The sequence below is a fragment of the Bubalus bubalis genome, chromosome 14 (genome assembly GCF_019923935.1).
Source record: "Bubalus bubalis isolate 160015118507 breed Murrah chromosome 14, NDDB_SH_1, whole genome shotgun sequence".
In the NCBI taxonomy this organism is placed as follows: domain Eukaryota; kingdom Metazoa; phylum Chordata; class Mammalia; order Artiodactyla; family Bovidae; genus Bubalus; species Bubalus bubalis.
In genome coordinates, this window is record NC_059170.1 from 78,255,497 (window position 1) to 78,276,761 (window position 21,265).

The 21,265-nt window shown below is 45.9% G+C and overlaps 1 long non-coding RNA gene across 1 annotated transcript; it reads right to left on the reverse strand.

Annotated features, from left to right (window-relative positions):
• Window positions 1-5,395: 5,395 nt before the first annotated feature.
• Window positions 5,396-21,164, reverse strand: LOC123329292. The gene is made up of 3 exons (XR_006544708.2): window positions 18,943-21,164; window positions 6,821-6,910; window positions 5,396-5,579 (listed from the first exon to the last, which is right to left on the reverse strand). It is a non-coding gene; the product is annotated as an uncharacterized LOC123329292 (long non-coding RNA).
• Window positions 21,165-21,265: the final 101 nt, after the last annotated feature.

Here is a 21,265-nt window from a genome sequence, read left to right on the forward strand (position 1 = left end):
GAAATAGTAGAAGAGCTCATGGAAGGGAGCGTGAGGAGGCCTTCTGGGATGCTGAGGACATTCTGGTTATTGCTCTGGGAGGCGGTGGAATGGAGTGTTTAGTTTGTCAAAATCCATCAAGCTATACACTTAAGATTTTACTCTTTTCTGTAGATATTTCTTACTTTAATTAAAAGTCAAAATAAAGTAAAATTTGTTAAAATAGGACCTATGACACAAAAGGAGGGGCCTGATGAATTTAACTCCCTGCTCCAGGAGGCCAAGACAGAAAGGAGGTTTCAGCCCTGGCCAGTCAGCTCTCCACTCACCCCATCATCTCACCCTTGACTCATGATGTCAGGGGCCTATTTCCTACAGGCGTCTGAGTTTGCCAGTTATTGAAGGATGTCTCTTATTAAAGCAGGTTCTAGAAGGAACTTCAACTCAAAGTACTGTCATGGGTTGACGCATCTCTGAGGGACTTCTCTGGTGGGCCAGTGATGAAGAACCCACCTTCCAATGCAAGGCGTGTGGGTTTGGGAAGTGAGATCACACATGTCACAGAGCAGCTAGGCCTGCGTGCTGCAACCACTGAGCCTACGGATTCTCTAGCTGCAGCCAGAGAAGTCCCCGTGACCTGCAGCTACAGAAAAGCCCTACACCACAACAAAGACCCAGCACGGGCAAAAAAAAAAAAAGCATGTACAGAACTAACTTCTATTCAAAACACTGCCATGTGTCCATCTCTCTATGTTTCTCCTTTGTTTAAATGATTTTGGCAGTAACAGTTGGATCCCTCTTCCCTGGTGGGCGTTTGGAAGGCAGCTGGCTAAGGAGAGATTGTGTCCTCCAGTCCGGCTTGCATCCAGGGATGGCCATACGATCTGAGTGAGAGTGGTGAGTATCCTTTTCCCTTCCAATTCTGAGGTTAAGAAGCAGTTGGAGCTGGTCTTCAAAGACATCAAGACCCAAGACACAGCAGCCATACAGAGCCCGGGTCCAGGAATCAGCATGGGCAAGGAAACCATCTGCTGATTGGAACACCCCAGCTGGGATCTCAGGTGAGTAAGCAATACTCATTGCATTATGATAAGCCACTGGACTATATTTGTTTCTGCTGTGGGACTTACCCTGATTAATATGCTATTTCATCCCATGGTTATTCATGCGTTCACTCATTCAATAAATATTCATAAAATCTCATATGCAAGGTTCTGTGCTGGCTTTCTGCCTGCAAGGTTCTTATATGCTGGCTTAAATATAAGGACAGGCTACTAATGTTTGCTTGCCTTCCTGTGTGGCAGTCCATGGATACGTGACTTTACAGAAATTAGAATGTGTGGTCATCATACTCATCCTACAAGATAGGTGTCATGGTCCCTAATTTATTAGTGAGGGACTCCAGGCTTAAAAGGAGAAGGCAATGGCACCCCACTCCAGTACTCTTGCCTGGAAAATCCCATGGATGGAGGAGCCTGGTGGGCTACAGTCCATGGGGTCTCTAAGAAGCGGACACAACTGAGCGACTTCACTTTCACTTTTCACTTTCATGCATTGTAGAAGGAAATGGCAACCCACTCCAGTGTTCTTGCCTGGAGAATCCCAGGGGCGGGGGAGCCTGGTGGGCTGCCGTCTATGGGGTCGCACAGAGTCGGACACGACTGAAGTGACTTAGCAGCCAGGCTTAATGGAGTCCAGGAAACAGAACTTTTTGACTAACACCTGTGCTTCCCTCAATACATTAATACTGCTTCCTGGATGGAAAGTAAGATGCACACATAAAAACTGTCAGGCGAGGGACTTCCCTGGCTGCCCACTGGTTAAAGACTTTGCCTGCCATTGCAGGGGACATGGGTTCAATCCCTGCTTCGGGAAGATCCCACATGCTGCAGAGCAACTAAACCCATGCGCCTTGACTCCTGAAGCGCGCGTGCTCCAGAGCCAGTGTTCTGCCACAAGAGGAACCACTGCAGTGAGAAGCCTGTGCATCGCAACGAAGATCCAGTGAAGCCAAAAATAAAGAAATAAAAAGAACTGTCAGGCGGGTTATTGAGGGTTAAACGGCACAAAAGAGCACTGTTGAACTGCTGGGGATGTTCAGAGATCACCGACTATTTCAATACTCACCCTTTCCCTGGGCGCCACCACCCACTGATTCAGCTGCTTCTGTCTGTGCGCTGGCGGAGTCCCATCCTGGACTTTTCTGATGGTGATATTTCAGGGGCCAGAAAGGTCCTGTAGCCACCAAATTGTGCCAAATTGTGCAAAAAAAAAAAAAAAATCCCATTTAAGGACCCCATCAAACGGTAACTGCTGCGTCCTTGTTGTACTGAGTGACTGCTCTTGGCATTGCTTTCTTAAACTACCTTTTTCCCTCCATGGAATTGTCTTGGTAAAGCCTGGCTGGATGAGACTACATTGGAAACATGTGAAACTACAGAATGATCTTATACATTATTCTCATTCATTCATTCAACAAATAATAATACCTCCTTTGTTACTGGTGATGTGCTCGATTTTTCTCCCTATCTTAATTAATTTCAGGCACATTCTACTCAGGAATATTCTCAGCATCCAAACTTGGCTGTAAAATTGGAGGCTTTGCGTTGCTTTAGATGTAAATACCAGCAGGGAAAAAAATCACATGCAGTTAACAGCATATAGAAGCTTCAGATCTGGCACCTTTCCGTGGGATTGGATTGGAGTCTTACTGAAATGGACAACCCACAGACATCAAGGCTTCCCCTCTTAGTTAAAAGAGATACAAATTGCTTCCCCAGTGCCTCTTCTCGGGGGAGTTGCCCAAGATAAAATGCTGAGGTTGCATGAATCCTCTCCAAGTAGAAACCTGAGACAGATCTCATTACTTTTTCATGTCATTCAAATGGGCTTCCTTTGAAAAACTAGCGATGTGTTTGTGCTGGCGTCCTTGGTATTTTATTTATTTTTTAAATTTTTTATTGGCGTATAGTTGCTTTACAAGGCTGTGTTATTTTCTGCTGTACAGCAATATGTATACATATATCCACTCTTTTTTGGATCTCCTTCCCATTTAGCTCATCACAGAGCACGGAATAAAATTCCCTGTGCCACACAGTGGGTTCTCATTAGTTAACTATTTCATACACAGTTTCGTAGTATATATACGTCAATCCCAACCTTCCAGTTCCCCTCCCTCCATGCCCATATGTTTGCTCTCTATGTCTGTGTCGCTATTTCTGCTTTGCAAGTAGGTTCATCAGTACCATTTTCTAGATTCCACATATATACATGAACATATGATATTTGTTCTCTTTCTGACTTACTTCACTCCATATGACATGGCTTCAGTAATGACTTTTTATGATGGCAGAGCAAGACCAGTTGAGAACTAGATGTTCCTTAGACATTTAACAAGAGTTTCTTTTCGCAAAGGCACTTAGGCTTCTCTTCTGATATGAACCTTTGCCATTTGCCCAGCGTGGAACACTCTCCACTCAAGAGTCAACACATACTTACGGCACCTGTCGCGGGCAGGCTCTGAGCAGGGTCTGGGGGTGAGGTGATGTGTGAGTGGCAGTCACTGCCCCTGCCTTTCAAGGGCTTTGCCTTTGAGGCTGTGTTCTACTCGAGAGGCCTCTCCACCTTTCAGTTCGTCCATGCCCCTCCTTGAGCATTGTCCCAGGCAGGGGCAGTCTGTGTCTTATCCACTTCTATGTCTCTAGTGGGAATTATAATGCCTGGCTTTTGGGGTGAGGGCAGCTGCTGAGCCCATATCATTGAATGAAGAACTGAATGTTTTACAGGATAGTTTGCTCAGATATTATAAAAGGAACTGTCTATTTTCTATTTCACACAAATAGCCTCAGTGTTGTTGCCCAGGGCCTAGAGATCAAGAATAAAAAGACTGAAATACTCTCCCAGAAGCTCTTATTTCTATTCTGCAAGGGGAAAGATGTTCGTTTGTTCATCCTTTCAACAAATATTTATTGACTGCCTCCCAGGGGCCATTACTGTCCCAGGTCTAAGACAGACACACCCTTGCACGAGCGGAGCTAAGCTACATGTGAAGAGGAGTGACAGGGACCAGTAAATACACCAATAAATAAACAATGTGATTTCTGACAGTGATAAACAGTGCTATGAAAAGTAAAAAACAGAGTGTCCTAGTTATTCTTATATCATACTATCTCCTTCTCCAAATATGTCATACCAAACCGCTCCAAAAGCTAATGGCATTAAACAACCATTTAACTATGTTCAGGGATTGGGTAATTTAGAAATTTGGCAGGGCACGGTAGACATACATTGCTTCTGTCATTACACCTAGGGCTTCATCTGAGAAGATTCTGAGACTGGGGCACGTGACTTCTGCAGGCTGCAGGCACCTAGTATATGTGTCTGGTGGCTGATGCTGACTGTCACCCGGGACCTGGGCTGTGGGCACCGATTGGGGCACCTGCTCTGTGGTTTGGGCTTCCTCCAGCATGGCGGCCTCAAGGCAGCTGACCTTTATCCACACAGGCTCACAGCTCCAAAAGCAAGCATCTCAGCAGGCAAGGCAGAAACTCCATGGCCTTTATTTAATGACTTGACTTCAGAAAGTATGGGAGCTATGCCATCATTTCTGCTGCGTCCTATTGGTTTTAACAATATCTTCAAGGTTGGCCCAGATCCAAGGAGGAAGAACTTAGGTCCCATCTCAGGATAAGAGGAGTGTTGCAGAGTTTGTAGACATGTCTTAGAATTGCCACACAGGGAATGTGATGGTGGCCAGGAAGTCAGAAAAGGCCACACTCAAAAGTCACTCAGATGCAAGTGACCAGAAAGCCATCTATACAACAATATGGGGAAGTGCTTTCTAGACACAGAACATACTGCCTGCAGGAAGCAAGCATCGTGTCCAGTCCTTTGAATAGGGAGCCTACCCAGTGAATCCAACCTCAACTCAGTGATTAAGCCTTTGCAAGCTTGAGGCTTAGTATACAGAAAGTCACCTTCCCCAAAATGTAAGTCATAATCTCCAATATCAGCTTTGTTTTTAAAAACTCCACCTCCATCTGACATTTTTACTTTTAAAGTTTTATTTTTTGGGGAGCGGGGTGTGTGCCATGTGGCATGTGGGATCTTAGTTCCCTGACCAGGGATCAAACCTGAGCCCCTTGCAGTGAAAGCAAAGTCTTCACCACTGGACTGCCAGGGAAGTCCCCTCCACCTGCCATTTCTAAAATCTCACTTCTCAGTTGCTTCTGGAGAAGGCAATGGCACCCCACTCTGTACTCTTGCCTGGAAAATCCCATGGACGGAGGAGCCTGGTAGGCTGCAGTCCATGGGGTCTCTAAGAGTCAGACACGACTGAGCGACTTCACTTTCACTTTTCACTTTCATGCATTGTAGAAGGAAATGGCAACCCACTCCAGTGTTCTTGCCTGGAGAATCCCAGGGACGGCGGAGCCTGGTCGGCTGCCGTCTGTGGGGTCACACAGAGTCGGACACGACTGAAGTGACTCAGCAGCAGCAGCAGCAGCAGCAGTTGCTTCAGAACTTGGGTGGCGAGGAGGGATAATCGTTATGGGTGCCCTTCTGAAAACCTGTAGCTAGTGGAGGAGCGCTCTAGGTACCTGGAAGAACATCAAGGGATGTCACTGGTGGGTCACAGTGGCAGAGAAGTTCAGGATGTAGGCGGGTGGACACAGAAATTCCAGATGCCTGTGCGGGTCCTGGGGCTTGGCTGTCTTACTGTCTCATTCCGCATGGGTCCCCAGTGCCATGACAAGGGCAGGTAGCCCTAAGCCTCCAGTGCCAGCCCCACAAGGCTTCACTCTGACACAGGCTTTGTCCATCAGTGAGTAGACTTATTTGTGGAGGCAAAACAGTGAGCAAAAGTGAAGGTCTCAGTGAAGGTGCTAACCTTGGTCACAAGGCACAACCTGACTCTATGCCACATAGACAGCAAGAGTCAGCCAAGGATCAGGGCCTGAGAAGCAAGCACTATTACCGCCTCAGCAAGGAGCAGCCTCATTCAAGGCAAGATCTCCATGGGGTGGTCTCAGGTGAATGCTGAAGATTGCATGCACTTTGTTCTTGGAAAACATCCCTACATCCAAGGGACACTTGGGGAGGATACTTACGTCTAAAGTCCAGTAACAACCCATGGACACTGTACCAGTTTTCTACTGCTTTGTAACCAACTTGTGGATTCAAACAGCTGTCTTTGCTTTTTCCTGGGTTTCTGGGTGGTTCTGTTGACTTGGGCTGGGTTCAGCCCATCTCAGCAAGGCTTGCGGGTGGGTCCACTCTCTGCTAACTGGTCAGCTGGGGGCTGGCAGTTCCAGCGTGGCCTCAGCTGGGATGACTTGCCTCCACTGCACGTGTATCTTAGACACCTTTCCAGGGGAATCGGACATGTTTTCTCAAAGAGGAGTGAAAATGTCCCCATGCTGTGCAAGTCCCTGCTGTGTCCCCCAGTGAAGGCAGACCACATGGCTGAGTGCACAGCGAGGGTGGGCACTCAGAGTGACCCAGCTGTCACCAGGGACCCGCCCTCTACAGCACCAGGACCAGTTAGCTGCAGGGCGTGGTTGTATTAGGAGGTAGGAGAGGGGGTGACGACGGAGGAGAGATGGAGAAAAGTCACTAACGGCCTCCTCCGCACCCACCAATGGGCTCACTTTTCAATTAGCATTGATCCTATATTCAAAGAATAGCACAGTGAAGAAAAGACATGGTGAGCTGGCCCTCGTGCCCATGTGTCATGGTCCAGAGCTGGTTCTCTCTGCCCCAGGCCCAGCCCATCGTGAAATCCCATGACTCAGAGCACAGCTCTCCACACAGACCTGGAACCCAGTCAGTTCCTACCTACCTGACTTAGTGTCTTCATCTTCAAAAGGGGAGGTGGAAAGCATGCACTGGAAACTGAGTCACTCACAGCCTTTACCATCACAGTTATTCTCTGGGAAGACAAGGTAAACGGAAGAACGGGAGGGATGAGGAGAGAGTGGGGCAGAGAGATTCATTAGCAGTGGCAGGAGTTCATGGAACTTATTTACTGACGGTGGGAAAGGGCTTGATGAATATTTAAGCAAACAGCTTAGTGGGAGAAGAAACGCATCTCCCAGGAAGGAGAGGAAACACACGTATCTGACTGATAACTGATTTCTTTCAGTCCGTGAAAGAAAGAGCTGATTGGTGGGTTTGGGATGGATGCATCCCCTCCCCTTTTCCAGCCTCTCTGGTAATGTCTCCTGGGAGAGGCTTGAGGGACAACAAGCTTCAGGGTTTGGGTCCTTAGGCTGGGGACAACAAAGGAGTCATGATGTCTCAGATCCATGTTTTTCCTTAATAGGGAAAAGCTTGTGCTGGGAGACTGAACAGCCAGGGAAAGGAGACACACAGTTTCTGACATTGGATAAGACGGTGCCAGCTCTATTAACAAATGACACAGGGACCTGAGTGTAGGGATGTCATATATAGGTGTGTATACTGTACCTGAGGGAGCCATTCACCTCACAGGCTATGCAAACGTTGCTCTCCAACGTTGTGCAGTAGACAAACCACACAGCTGTACATGACTGCCCTGCTGAGGTGGACCTTTGTAAATTATTAAGCTACCATGAAAATTGTGTAAGTTCCTTTGGTATTAGTCCTTTGAAACACTAACAGCTTTCTATCGGTGAGGGCTTAATCCAAACTTGATTGAACATTTGGAATAGTTTTTTTTTCCTGAGAATTTGGGCAGGTCTGAGATTGTATATGATTTCCAGGCTCTTTTTAGAGTGTTTCCATTCCATGCTTGCCTTCCTGTCACAGTGGAGTGAAAACGACGGCCTGTGTCTTCCCGGCTATATCACTGCTACTGCTGATGTGAATGCTGTATTATAAACTGCTTACAGCTAGAGTTCAAGTCAGTCAAAAGTACGTCTTCCTAGTCTTCACTTGAACTGTTGAAGTCTGTGAGTGAGTGAAGGAAAGGGCTGATTCTGATTTGATCAACAGGACAACTGTCCTAGGAAGTCCTTATGTGACTTGCCTAAGGCTTCCTTCAGCAGCACGAATGGGCTTAGAAGCTTCATGCCTGGGAATCCTGTCAGAGCTCTTGGAGTTTGAAACTACTTATACATCATTTAGACAATGATGACTTACAAATATCCATTTGTTGCTTAAAGGAATGATAAATACAGTAGACACTTGAGACTTGGGAAAAATATGTCCCAAGGTCCTTTGTAAATCTAGAAGTGTTAAAACACTATTAAAGCTATACTTCTCAAACTAGGTGGGGGAGTTTGAGGTCAATGCCCCTAGACATTTTTGTTGGAATCACAAAGAAATTGTGTATCATTTAAGAAAAGAATATTCAACATACCAACGGTATTTTTAATATAAGCCATAGAACACAAAGGTCAACAAAATCAATGGGTGGGAAGAGAGAAAATAAGCTGAATGCCTTTCAAAAGACATAATTTAAAAGAAAAAAAAAAAAACAGCTTGAGTAACTGTCTACTGAAACATGTAATTTTTTTTCCATAAGAGACAGTAAATTATAACTGAAAATTTTAAGTGACCCGTTCAGACTCTTGAATATTCCATAAATATAGGATTAAAGTCACAGATGTGAGCTTCTGTTGAGTAAGATATTTTACTCTTTAATTTATAGGAAACTTTGTCCAACTAAGAACAGTCTCCCGCGTATCTCTGCATTCTTTTGATTTTCATAGATGCACTAGCAGCTGAATTTCTTGGGGGTAAGGGCAGTTTTAAGGTAGTAAAAAAAAAGCTATTGTTCAGTTGAACTGCAGTATCATTTAGGTATCTTTTTGTTCCAAAGAGAAAACCCCAATCATACAGGCTGGCGCAATATCAGAATTTACTTAATTTGGCTTAAGTATCTGTAAAGTCCAGGAGGAGAGTTGGCTTGATTCAGATGTCCACACCATCATGAGGGCTGTGGAACTTTGCTTCTGCAATTCTGGTGGTTCTGTCCTTGTTTTGAGGCTGGCTTCAAGCAGCTCTTCCATCTACTTCCTTGTTGAGAAAGAGAAGTGAGACAGACAGAGTGATAGTTGATCTTGACATTTCACTCTGGCTCCAGTAGACTGATTATAAAAAGGATCCCAATTCTCCACTTCTCCCTGAAACCATGCCCCTTGCAATGTGAGCTTATAGTTCCTCTTATCATGAAGTGGAGTCTATATCTCTATTTCTTGAATTTGGGCTGGCTTCCTGATTTGCTTTAGACAACAGAATATGGAATAAGTGACAAGGTTAGTTCTGAGCGTGAGCCTCATGAGAAACATTTTCACTCTCATTTGGAATTCTGTCTCCACCATAAGAACAAACTAGGGGCAATGAAAGACCACATGGAGTAGAGATAAGCCATCTTCATTGAGACCAACCTCAACCAAGCTACAACCAACCACCCACATACATGTGAGTCTGGCCAGGAGCAGCAGGGCCACTCCCTGATCTGCAGCGGACTACAGACACATAGGTGAGCCCATCTGAGGGCAGAAGAACCACACCGATGACTTGCAGAATTATAACAAAAGCTCATCACTTAAGTTTTGGGGTGGTTTGTTACATAGCAATGGCTAAATGACATGCAGATCTTCTTTTTAAATCACTTGGTCAACCCACAGCCAATCACTATAACTGACTCTAATCCAAGCAAGGCCACCTTGAGCTGTGATGCCAAAAAGTTGGTTTGGGTTTTTCCATAAGATGATACAAAAGCCTGAACAAACTTTTGGGCCAACCCAACAGAAGTGGAAACCAGAAAGAACATCACATGTTATTAGAAAGGGGATAGAAGGCAGCTGGACAGTGGGGATGGCTGTGTTGTGCTGTGCTTAATCACTCAGTTGTGTCCACCTCTTTGTGACCCCATGGACTGTAGCCCGCCAGGCTCCTCTGTCCATGGGACACTCTAGGCAAGAATACTGGAGTGAGTTGCCATGCCCTCCTCCAGGGGATCTTCCCAACACAGGTCCCCAGCATTGCAGGCAGATTCTTTACCAGCTGAGCCACTAGGGAAGCCTGGGGATGGCTAGGCGGTGGCAACACCCTGGCTACCACTATAGCTTCAAAAGAGCTCCCAGGTGGGCGAGGATGGAATGGGAGGATGAGGAGTGCCCCTCCCCCTCAGGGGTGGGGGGTGAGTGGCTCTTACCCAAAAGCCAGCCTCACAGTACTTTCAGATATTTCATCTGCCTCCACACAGTTACCGGAGAAGGCATTGGCACCCCACTCCAGTACTCTTGCCTGGAAAATCCCATGGACAGAGGAACCTGGTAGGCTGCAGTCCATGGGGTTGCCAAGAGTCAGACACGACTGAGCGACTTCACTTTCACTTTTCACTTTCCTGCATTGGAGAAGGAAATGGCAACCCACTCCAGTGTTCTTGCCTGGAGAATCCCAGGGATGGGGGAGCCTGGTGGGCTGCCGTCTGTGGGGTCGCACAGAGTCGGACACGACTGAAGTGACTTAGCAGCAGCAGCAGCAGCCACACAGTCACAAGTTACTAACAGCCCTGAAACGTCCAGTTGCTTGAAATCTCTTGAAATGAATATGCCAAATCCACCAATGTCAACATTTTAAGTGCAAATGGTTTCTTACACTCCATATTACATATATATATATATATATATATATATATATATATATATATATATATTTGGCCTCTTTATATATATATATAAAGAGGCCAAACCTCTTTATATATATATATATATATATATATATAAAGAGGCCAAATTCCACGTCTTTTAAGTTCAGAAAGCCTTCAAAGAAGAGAGCTGACTGCACTAAGTAGGGCACATTTCCCCACGAGTATCTGATGCAGACTTTCAAGGCCCATAAGTTACACATCATTTTCTTCAGGAGCTTTGTGCAGCTGAGGCTTCCTCCTGTAATACAGATCAGTGCCACGAAACTGCCTTGTAACAACTCTTTTTGGAGTTAAATTAAAACACCATCAGATTTTGTTTAAATATGCCTTTCAAATTTTCTGTTCTAGGTGTTTTTTCTTTATGCAAGTGGAAAAAGATAAAAATTATGCTTAATATTTTTTAAAAAGGAAAAGAAAGCATATGCAATATAAGCATGCTAACCCAACAGGTATAAATGTTGCAAAAGAATCACCCAGGACAAAATCAGCAATGGCAGTTGAACTTCAAAGGGCCAAGAGCTACCATTAAGGAAGGAGGATGGTATTTCTTTCCAGTTGGGGAAAGAGATAATCATGGGGTTTCTGTGAGTCCACATCCCATGCACTGCATTTTCTCTCTTGAATCTCCCTTCTGCTTCTGGAAGAAAAAGACCTATTGCATGCATGTACTGGGAGAAGTGAGCGGCAGTCCTAAGAAAATGATTTAAAGGCATTTTAAAAATTGTATTTGTAAGCAGTCAGGCTTTTATTACTAGACAGCATATCAAAGCTTAGGGAAGGCCTCTGGCAACTGATGAAAGAAGGAATTTTGGTGTGAAAACTGGCCAAATGGACTGGAGTGGATTTAATGTTAAAAACCCTGTGGATATTTAAGGACTCACTCATTAAAACTTATGGAAAATTGGATTAGATTAAACAGCTATGGAAAACAGGGACATGTGAATAAAAGGCCTTTCATCTTTAAAATGTTCCTATAACTTGACATATTTAAAGCGACCTCAGTAGATTATTGTGGTGCATTAACCATACTGATAGCCTCGATTCATCACAATTGCCTGTATCCATGTCCTTCAGTATCAGCCTCCCTAAACCCTGCGCTTGGACATGTGATGCTCTTTGGCTATCGAAACCAGTAAACCTGACACATACAGACGCTTCAGAAGTGCTCGTGTGTTCTCTCTTTGTCTCTTCGATTCCTATCATTCTTGTGTTTACAAGCCCAGCCTTGCCTGCTGGAGTCAGTCCATGAAGCCCACAAAGTCACCTCAGTTTCATGGGGCTTGAACCCATGAAAACACTGCATCCAGAAAATCTGGGAGAAGATACAGTCATTAAATCTTTAAAGAATCTTTTGTCTGACCTCGCCTCTGCTGCCAAAACCTGTATTATTTATCACTTGAGACATAACAAATTGCCTTGAAATGTAGGTAATTAAAAAACAATAAATATTTATTATCCCATGGAGTTATTGTGGGTCAGAAATCTGGGTCCAGCTTAATGGGACTGGTCTGGCTTGGGGTTTCTAATGGAGTTGAAGCTAAGATGGGTGCAGGCAGCTGAAGACTTGACTGGGCCTGGAGCACCTGCTTTTGAGATGACTAACTTGCAAGACTGTTGTCAGGACACCTCAGTTCTGAGCCAGGTGGATCTCTCCCCAGCATGGCTTGAGGCTCCTCACAACATGGCTGCTGGCCTCCCCAGAGTGAACGGCCCGAAACGGCAGCTCAGAATTGATGGTGTCTTCCATGGCCTGGTTGTCAGAATCCCACACCATTGTTTGTGCGATATTCTACTGGTTTCTCAGATTAGTTCCATTCCATGTGTGTGGAACCTCACTGATTTGAATATGAGGACATCTCAGAGGCTGACTTCTGCATATGATTTTATAGATTTGATCTGCAAGCCAGTGCTCAAAGAACCGTATGTGTCCTTCCAGATTAGTCTCTTGTATTACCCAATGTTTGCTCACCTTACCAGCTTGCAGGATCCAGGAAATGCTACTTCAGTGGTTTACCCTGAAATCTGTAGACTCACTGGCTACCAGATGGCGAGATCTCAGTCTGTCCCTTTCCTGTGTCTCTCCAGCAGCCAGCAGTGTTGGCAGATGATAGTTGTATTTGTCTCATGTTTAATTCTTTCTAACCCCTGCTTCTGTCAACTGCAGTTGCTTCTCTTACACGACTGGTCCATATGGCCGTTTCTGCGTGGAGCTGTCCTCGGAGCCTGTTCTCTCTGATGCTACTGCTGTTGCTGCCTGAACTCCCATTCCCAGATGCCTCCAGATGCTCTGATGTTGAAGAAGATTCCAGTGGGTCACCAGCCACTTTCTGAGCTCTGGTGTTCACCTCTCTGGCTGAATGGAAGGAACCTTCTTTTTCATCATGTGTGCATGTGTATGTATGTGCTTGTGTGCAGATGTGCATGGAGGCTTTCCTGGCTGTCTAACAGTAAAGAATCCTCCTGCCAATGCAGGAGGTTCGATCCTTGGATTGGGAAGATCCCATATGCTGCAGAGCAAATAAGCCCACATGCCACGACTACTGAGCCTGCACTCTACAACAAGAAAAGCCACCATCGTCAGAAGCCCGCGTACTGCAACTCGAAAGTAACCCTTACTTGAGCAACTAGAGAAAGCCCAGGTGCAGCACCGAAGACCCAGCACAACCACAAATAAATAAATAAGTAATTTAACAAAAGAGGTGTGTGAAACACATTTCCCTACTTTAATCGGTCTACATTTCCCTCTTACTATGATGCAGAGGAAGGTGGAAGAGGAAATTTTGAGATGTCTGCTTAAAGATTCAAATGAAGTTGTAAGAAGGTAGCTATACATATGACCTGGAACTCAGGTCTCGGCTGGAGATATGAATTTAGAACTCAGTATATACATCCTGCCCCCAAATAGTGGAGCTAGCTCTTAAGCTTTGCCATGTGCCTGCCGTTTACACATTTTATCCTGTTCATAGACTCTGTGGGCCAGTACTGGAGGAGGCACAGTGAGCACAGGTCCTCTCTGCCCCTGATATCTGGGACCTCAGCTGGAAGTGATGAAATGGCTGGGGCCAGAACAGCAGGGCTACAGCACCTACTTCCAAGCTGGCTTCCCTCTCGCATCTCATGCCTGGGTGGAAGGGCAGACTCAGCTGGCAATGTCGACCAGAACGCCAACATGTAGACTCTCCAGCATGGTGGTCTCAGGATATTTCCAATGTGACCATGCAAGGCTCTAGGAGTAAGCATTTCCATTGAACGAGGTCATGTCCTTTGTTGACATAGCCTTTGAAGTCACACAGCATCACTTCTGCTGGACTCTAAGGACCACTGGAGTTCAAGCAAGTAGCCATTGACCCTATCTCACACTGAATGGAGTAACAGAGAATTTAAGGTTATGCTTAAAACTGCCACATCTTACTCATCATCTATCTCCTGGGTGGAAAGAAAGCTCTGTGATCCAGGGATTTTTGTCTCCTTTTTTAAACTACTGTATCCCCAGTACCTAGAAATAGGAATATTTGTTGAATGAATGAATAGGGATATAAAACCATGGAAACAGATGAGATCACTTAGGAAGAAAGTACCAGAAAGCACTAGAGGGTTACAGAGCTCAACACTGAGCCCCTGGGGACATGCTAACATCTGGGGTCTGACAGAGGAAGAGGAAGAGACAGAGCTCTTTCCTATGGATCCCCTTAAGCCCTGAAAATCAGTCAAGGGGACATGTTTTTCTAGAACATTTGCTTCAGTCTTTGGATCACGTAGTCTCTGGTTTTCTGGAATTCTCTGCCTCGTGGCCTCTAGCTCACCTCTTCATGAGGACAGGACAGGCAAGGACTTGTCCACCTCTAGGCCCCAGGGTTGGCCATGGGGTAACTGGGGTTGGACTGGGATGGACGGAGTTGAATGTATGGGCTAAGAAGACCATGCATGAGCAAGGAGGCCCCTGTTTTGTGCTGCGAGATAAAGACAGGGTTCCTCGAGAAAGGATGTGGGCTATGGCCAGGAGCCTAGGAGCCAGGGACCACCTTGCCTCAATCACCACGTTCCCTGGGGCAGGCCTCTCAGGGACCAAGCATTCAAAATTTGAGCCTGGCCTTACAGGCTGCTACAAAGTCATACTTGTCAAGGTAGAATACTAGAATATATTTTATTTAGCGATTTGTTAGCTGGACTTACAACTTTTAATATTTAAACACATAATATTCAGGTAGCCACTTGTACAACTGTCCTGGGCTGTATAACTCTTCAGGTTGGGCTTGGTTCAATGGAGGGTCTGGAGTAGAAGGGTTGGTGGTACTACTTCCAGAAGACAGAATATCTCAGACTCAACTCCAGTTCAGACAAACACTCACAGCACTTGCAATTAAAATTTGCTAAAATTAGATTAGGTTGCCACCCAGGGAACTGTAAGAATGCCCTAATGAAATCATGATCTAAATGTCCAGGCTTCTCCCAGATATGATTAACAAAGATCAAGAATGTAGAATGCTTTTCCCATTTAATTAAGAATTTTATGAAGTAGGAGTCTTCATTTAAGCAACTAAGCATACATGTCAATCCCTGCATTTGAGTGCATGTACATTTTGTTTTAAAATTCCAAAATCCAGCATTTATGAAAACCTTAGGCTGCATTATGTGATACGAGAAGTGGGCTGATCAGGGACCCCTTTGCCCACGTGTGTCTGAAAAAGCCAGGTTTACTTTCAAACATGCTTTCAGCTGTGACTGACTGAATGGGTCCTGTCAGCCTAGCTAATTAAATTTAGGGGGCAAATGGTCTCTGCCTAGGAACTACTGTGCCATGCATGACCTCTTTGACCCAATTCCTACCACAATTTAATATTTTATTATGGAAATTTTCAAGTATACACAAACACAGATTGTACAGTGAAACTCATGTGTGTATCTCTCACCCAGTTCAACAATTATCAACATTCTTTTCAATTTTTAGTTTGGTAGTAATTCTACACTTTCATAATTCTCAAACTGAATCCTCTCCTTGATTGAAGGCAATAAGTTTTTTCTCATTTTGGAATTGCTTTTACATTCAGTTCAGTTCAGTCGCTCAGTTGTGTCTTGACTCTTTGTGACCCCATGGACTGCAGCACGTCAAGCCTCCCTGTCCATCACCAACTCCTGGAGTTTATTCAAACTCAAGTCCATTGAGTCAGTGATGCCATCCAACCATCTCATCCTCTGTCATCCTCTTCTCCTCCCGCCTTCAATCTTTCCCAGCATCAGGGTCTTTTCCAATGAGTCAGTTCTTCACATCAGGTGGCCAAAGTATTGGAATTTCAGCTTTAGCACCAGTCCTCCAAATGAATATTCAGAACTGATTTCCTTTAGGATGGACTGGTTGGATCCCCTTGCTGCCCAAGGATTTTCTCAAGAATCTTCTCCAATACCACAGTTCAAAAGCATCAATTCTTCAGTGCTCAGCTTTCGTTTTAGTCCAACTCTCACATCCATACATGACTACTGGAAAAACCACACCTTTGACTAGATGGACCTTTGTTAGCAAAGTAATATCTCTGCTTTTTAATATGCTGTCTAGGTTGGTCATAACTTTTCTTCCAAGGAGCAAGAGTATTTTAATTTCATGGCTGCAGTCACAATCTGCAGTGATTTAGGAGCCCCCAAAATAAAGTCTGTCACTGTTTCCACTGTTTCCCCATTTATTTGCCATGAAGTGATGGGACCAGATGCCATGATTGATTTTCGTTTTCTGAATGTTGAGCTTTAAGCCAAAGTTTTCATTCTCCTCTTTCACTTTCACCAAGAGGCTCTTAAGTTCTTCTTCACTTTCTGCCAGAAGGGTGGTGTCATCTGCATATCTGCTGCTGCTGCTAAATCGCTTCAGTCATGTCCGACTCTGTGCGACCCCATAGATGGCAGCCCACCAGGCTCTGCCATCCCTGGGATTCTCCAGGCAAGAACACTGGAGTGGGTTGCCATTTCCTTCTCCAATGCATGAAAGCAAAAAGTGAAAGTGAAGTCGCTCAGTCATGTCCAACTCTTCGAGACCCCATGGACTGCAGCCTACCAGACTCCGCAATCCCTGGGATTTTCCAGGCAAGAGTACTGGAGTGGGTTGCCATTGCCTTCTCCGCTGCATATCTGAGGTTATTGATATTTCTCCCAGCATTCATGATTCCAGCTTGTGCTTCATCCAGCCCAGCGTTTCTCATGATATACTCTGCATATAAGTTAAATGAGCAGGGTGACAATATACAGCCTTGACATACTCCTTTTCCTATTTGGAACCAGTCTGTTGTTCCATGTCCAGTTGTAACTGTTGCTTCCTGACCTGCATACAGGTTTCTCAAGAGGCAGGTCAGATGGTCTGGTATTCCCATCTCTTTCAGAATTTTCTACAGTTTGTTGTGATCCACACAGTCAAAGGCTTTGGCATAGTCAATAAAGCAGATGTTTTTACTTTACTTCTTTATTTTTCTTTATCTTATCACCTGTATGATTCATCCTTCTTTGTAGCCCCAGAATGATGGGGCCTGGGACCAGGGCAGAAATGAATGCCTTCATTCCAGTTAGGGGTTTTCACAGAATTCCTGTTTGGCTACTAGTCTCTTCTGATTATTGTGCAAATGTTACCACTGTTAACCAGAAAGGAAAAATGCTTCCAGGAAGAAACTGGAATGATGACATCAATTTAACACTGCCTTTGGGGGTTAGCACAAAATGACAGGACAGCAGGAAGCAGTAGAAAGAGCTCCCCCTGACAAGAGAATCTACATGATTCTGAGAGTGGCTCCCAATCAGGCGTGGCACTGACAAGGCCCTGATAATGACCTGTGAAAGACCGCTTTCTGGTTGCACTTGGTAATTTGTTTCTCTAACCAGGGCGTCTTAGCGGGAGTTTAAGAAGACAGCACAGCTCCTTGTAAATGGCAGGCACATGGCAAAGCCTGAGAACTAGCTCCTTTTATTTTTTTAGGCTGCAAGAAGCCACATGTGCTGCCTCTCCTTGTCCACTGGCTGGTTGGAGATCAGGGGTCTGGCCGCAGTCGCCCAGGTTCCCACTTGCCCTCGTCATGGGACAGGGGGCCTGTGGCCTCTTCAGGGGGGTCTCTGCCCCTCCCTCTTCCCCAACTGTTGTGAAGTGCTCTTGTGTTGTGAGAGGCTAGGGTGGTTCTCACCCCACCACCTTTCCTGATGAATGTGGGCATGGGGTGGGGCAGGAATGGGATGGATTGCCTGAGCTCAAGGGTGAAAGCTGGAAGGCAGGGAGCAAGGGGGTGCTGCCATTGAGGAAAGACACAGAAAAGAGAGGGACATGCGCAAGCCAGAAGGGTCTCAGACTTCCCAGATGAGGCTGACTTCAGGAAACTCGACACCATCAGAGGCTCCAGGTATTCTGAGGCTACCCCGAGCCAGACTGGGTTCTTTCTTTCTTTTTAAATTTATTCTTATTGGAGTGTAGCTGCTTGACAGTGTTGTCTCCGTGTCCTCTGCACAACAAAGTGAATCCGCTCTACGTCTACGTATGTCTCCTCTTTTCTGGATCTCCTTTCCATTTAGGTCACTACAGAGCACCGAGCAGAGTTCCCTGTGCCTTACAGTAGGTTCTCATTAGCTATCTATTTTATGCATACTTTGTACAGACTCGGTTCTTTCTGGTGCAGGACACATCCTTTCAGCGCCTCCAGGGCCCGAGGGCAATGCTTGACAAAGATGAGTCAAGACAGGCCAGTTTCTTGTCTCCTCTCTCATCCTCAAATGGCTGCTGGGTCCGCCCTGCACTCTGGGCTCTGTTTGGAGGCCCCGAAGCTGAAGAGCCTCTGAGCAAAAGCCCTGGGGAGGCCATTCACGGAACTCTAATGGATGGCTTGGCAAGCCTCAAAGGCTCCTTGGGGAGCATGGGAGGCGGGCCAGGGAAGGTCCCAGAGCTTCCTGGCTTGTCATGATTCAGTAGCACTGCTTCCTTTCCTCCTCCTTCCAAAGACTTGGCCTCTAGAGGAAGCTCTACATCAGTCTCTCCCTCCCTCCCATTCCTTTCCTGACTAATCTTGCTGCACCTTCCTGTTTCTAGTCACTTTCCTGCTCATTTCTGAAGCCGTCAGGAGTTGGAGGCCAAGGTGACGTGTAGATGGAAGATCTGGTTTTCTCCATCTGATAACTGTCTGCCTGGAAAGGAGGGAGTTTCTCTGCCATTACAGGGAAGAGCTCCATTCATTTCCTTCCTGACTTCGGAACTTGGTCTGAATAAACACTGAAGAATGGCAATAAAACCCACCACAGACACCCGAAATCCACCCCAAGTTAAGAGTTCTCTGCACATTTGGTCAGTCTGGACACGGGAATCTTACCAGAAATGGCTGCAGTCCATTCATTGCTTTCTCGGGAGCTGTCTGTAGAGGGAAGCACATTGCTCCTGAGTGTGAGGAGGGGAGGAAAGGGGGATGGGAACCTTCCACCTTGCGTTGCTGGGCAGAAATTTGCCCAGGAGTGGCTCATGTTCAGCCAAGGCTTCTGATTGGTGGATGGCAGCCAATCTCTGGGAAGCCCCCAGGGCCTGAGGCACCCATTCACATTGGATGCTCCCTCCAAACCAAACTGGACTTACAGTCATGGGGCTTTTCCTAAGAGGAAGACTGATTTTTCTAGGGCATGAATTGCTTCTTTCTGAATTTTTGATAAACTCATGTGGCAAATAAATCTGACATTCGGGGAAGGCATGCAATTCTCCCCCAGATTTATAGCAACTCTTTTAGCAACTGAGGCTCTGGCTGGTAACTAACAGTAATCAAGCATAATTCCTCAGTGGGGAACACAGGATCTAGGATACTCCACCAGTGAAAACTTTCTGTACTGCAGGAGAGGAACAGAGAGAAAGCAGGAATGCTGGTGAGGGACGGCTTCCTCAGAGAGGAAAGGAATGGAAGCAGAATCAAGGGCATTGCCTTATTTCCCAAAAGACCAGAGAGGAAAGAGCAGACTGACAAATACACGTGTGAGGTGACAAAGCAGTGTTACAAAGGCCACACAGAACACTTGTTCACTAAGGCCACAAAAGACAGAGCAGATTAAGCAGGTTCTCGCCAAACAGACCTTAGGAAAGCAGGTGATACAGCCAGCCCATCAGCTGTTGAGCTCTTCCTAAACTTTTCCACCTGCTGAGATTCTCCTGGGTGGTCCCAGCTCAGGAAGTCTCTAGGAGACGTGGAAGTGAGCAGCTCCCAGGAGAGAAGTTACATGACGTTTCCTGCTCACCTGAGACCCCATCCTTCCTCTCTGCTCTTGCCACCCCCCTATTTATATCCCCCCAGGACTGGCTGAGCTGTGATATCCCAGTCCAACTCCCTCTTTCCTTCCTGAGCCTCTGAGGGCCAACACTGCCCATCTTCGTTCCTGGGCAAAGCTCTTGGACCAGCACAGGTTTCCTGGGGTGTTGCTGTTAATGATGATGAAGACATTCGAAAGGGGACTTCCTTGGCGGTCCAGTGGTTAACTTCACCTTCCACTGCAGCGGGTGCAAGATCGAGCTAAGATCCCACATTCCTCGTGGCCAAAAAACCAAAACATAAAACAGAAGTAATATTGTAACCTTCAATAAAGATCTTTTTTATTTTATTTTATTTTTAAACAAAGATCTTAAACATGGTCCACCCACATCCATATTTTTAAAAAAACCTTAAAAAAAAAAAAACAAAAAACAACCACACAGAAGGGAAAGGATCCTTACCACCCACCTCCACAGCCCTTTCTTGTTTTCCCAAGGCCTGGCTTTTGAGTACAACTGCACAGCAATGCCAAGGGCAGGTATACAAGAGCAGAACGGATGCTGTAAGTGACAAGACAAATCTGACACTGAGGTGTCTACTAGCTCCAGGTGAAGATTCCAGGGTGAGGAGCTGGAGCTAGCAGGTAAGCAGTGGTCTGGGGAGAAGACACAGTTGTGCCTGGGGGACTGGGCACCTCTTGGTAGAACAACCAACTAGTTACCTGGGGAGGAGACCTGCTAAGGGAATGTTTTGGCAGTTTAAGGACACGAAAGGGATTCCTTCTCCTCTCCCCTATGAAATAATCATGTTCACTGGTGCCTTTTGCTCAAGTGGAGTCTCTGTGGACAACTTCAGCAGGAACTGAGTCTGGGGCCAAGTTAGAAGGAGCACTGTGTTTACGTGTGGGCCCCTCCCACATTCCAGGGAAATGTGCTCACTGCCTGATGGCATAAATGGTCCCATTAAATGAAATTGGGTCATTTGTAGAGACACGGATGGACACAGAGTGTCCTGTCCTACAGAGTGAAGAAAGTTAGAAAAACAAACATCCTACACTAATCCATATATGTGGGATCTAGAAAAATGATATAGAAGACCTTACTGACAAAGCAGAAATACAGACACGGATGATAAACGTATGGACACCGAGCGGGGAAGGCAGGGGGTGCAATTTGGGTTGATACACACATACACTATCGATGCTATGCCGTGCTGTGCCCAACTGTGACTCTTTGCAACCCCACGGACTGTAGCCCACCAGGCTCCCCGGTCCACGGGATTTCCCAGGTGAGAATACTGGAGTGGGTTGCCATTTCTTCCTCCAGGGAATCTTCCCCACAGGCATCAAACTCTCGTCTCCTGCACTGGCAGGCGGATTCTTTACTGCCGCACCACCTGGGAATCCAAA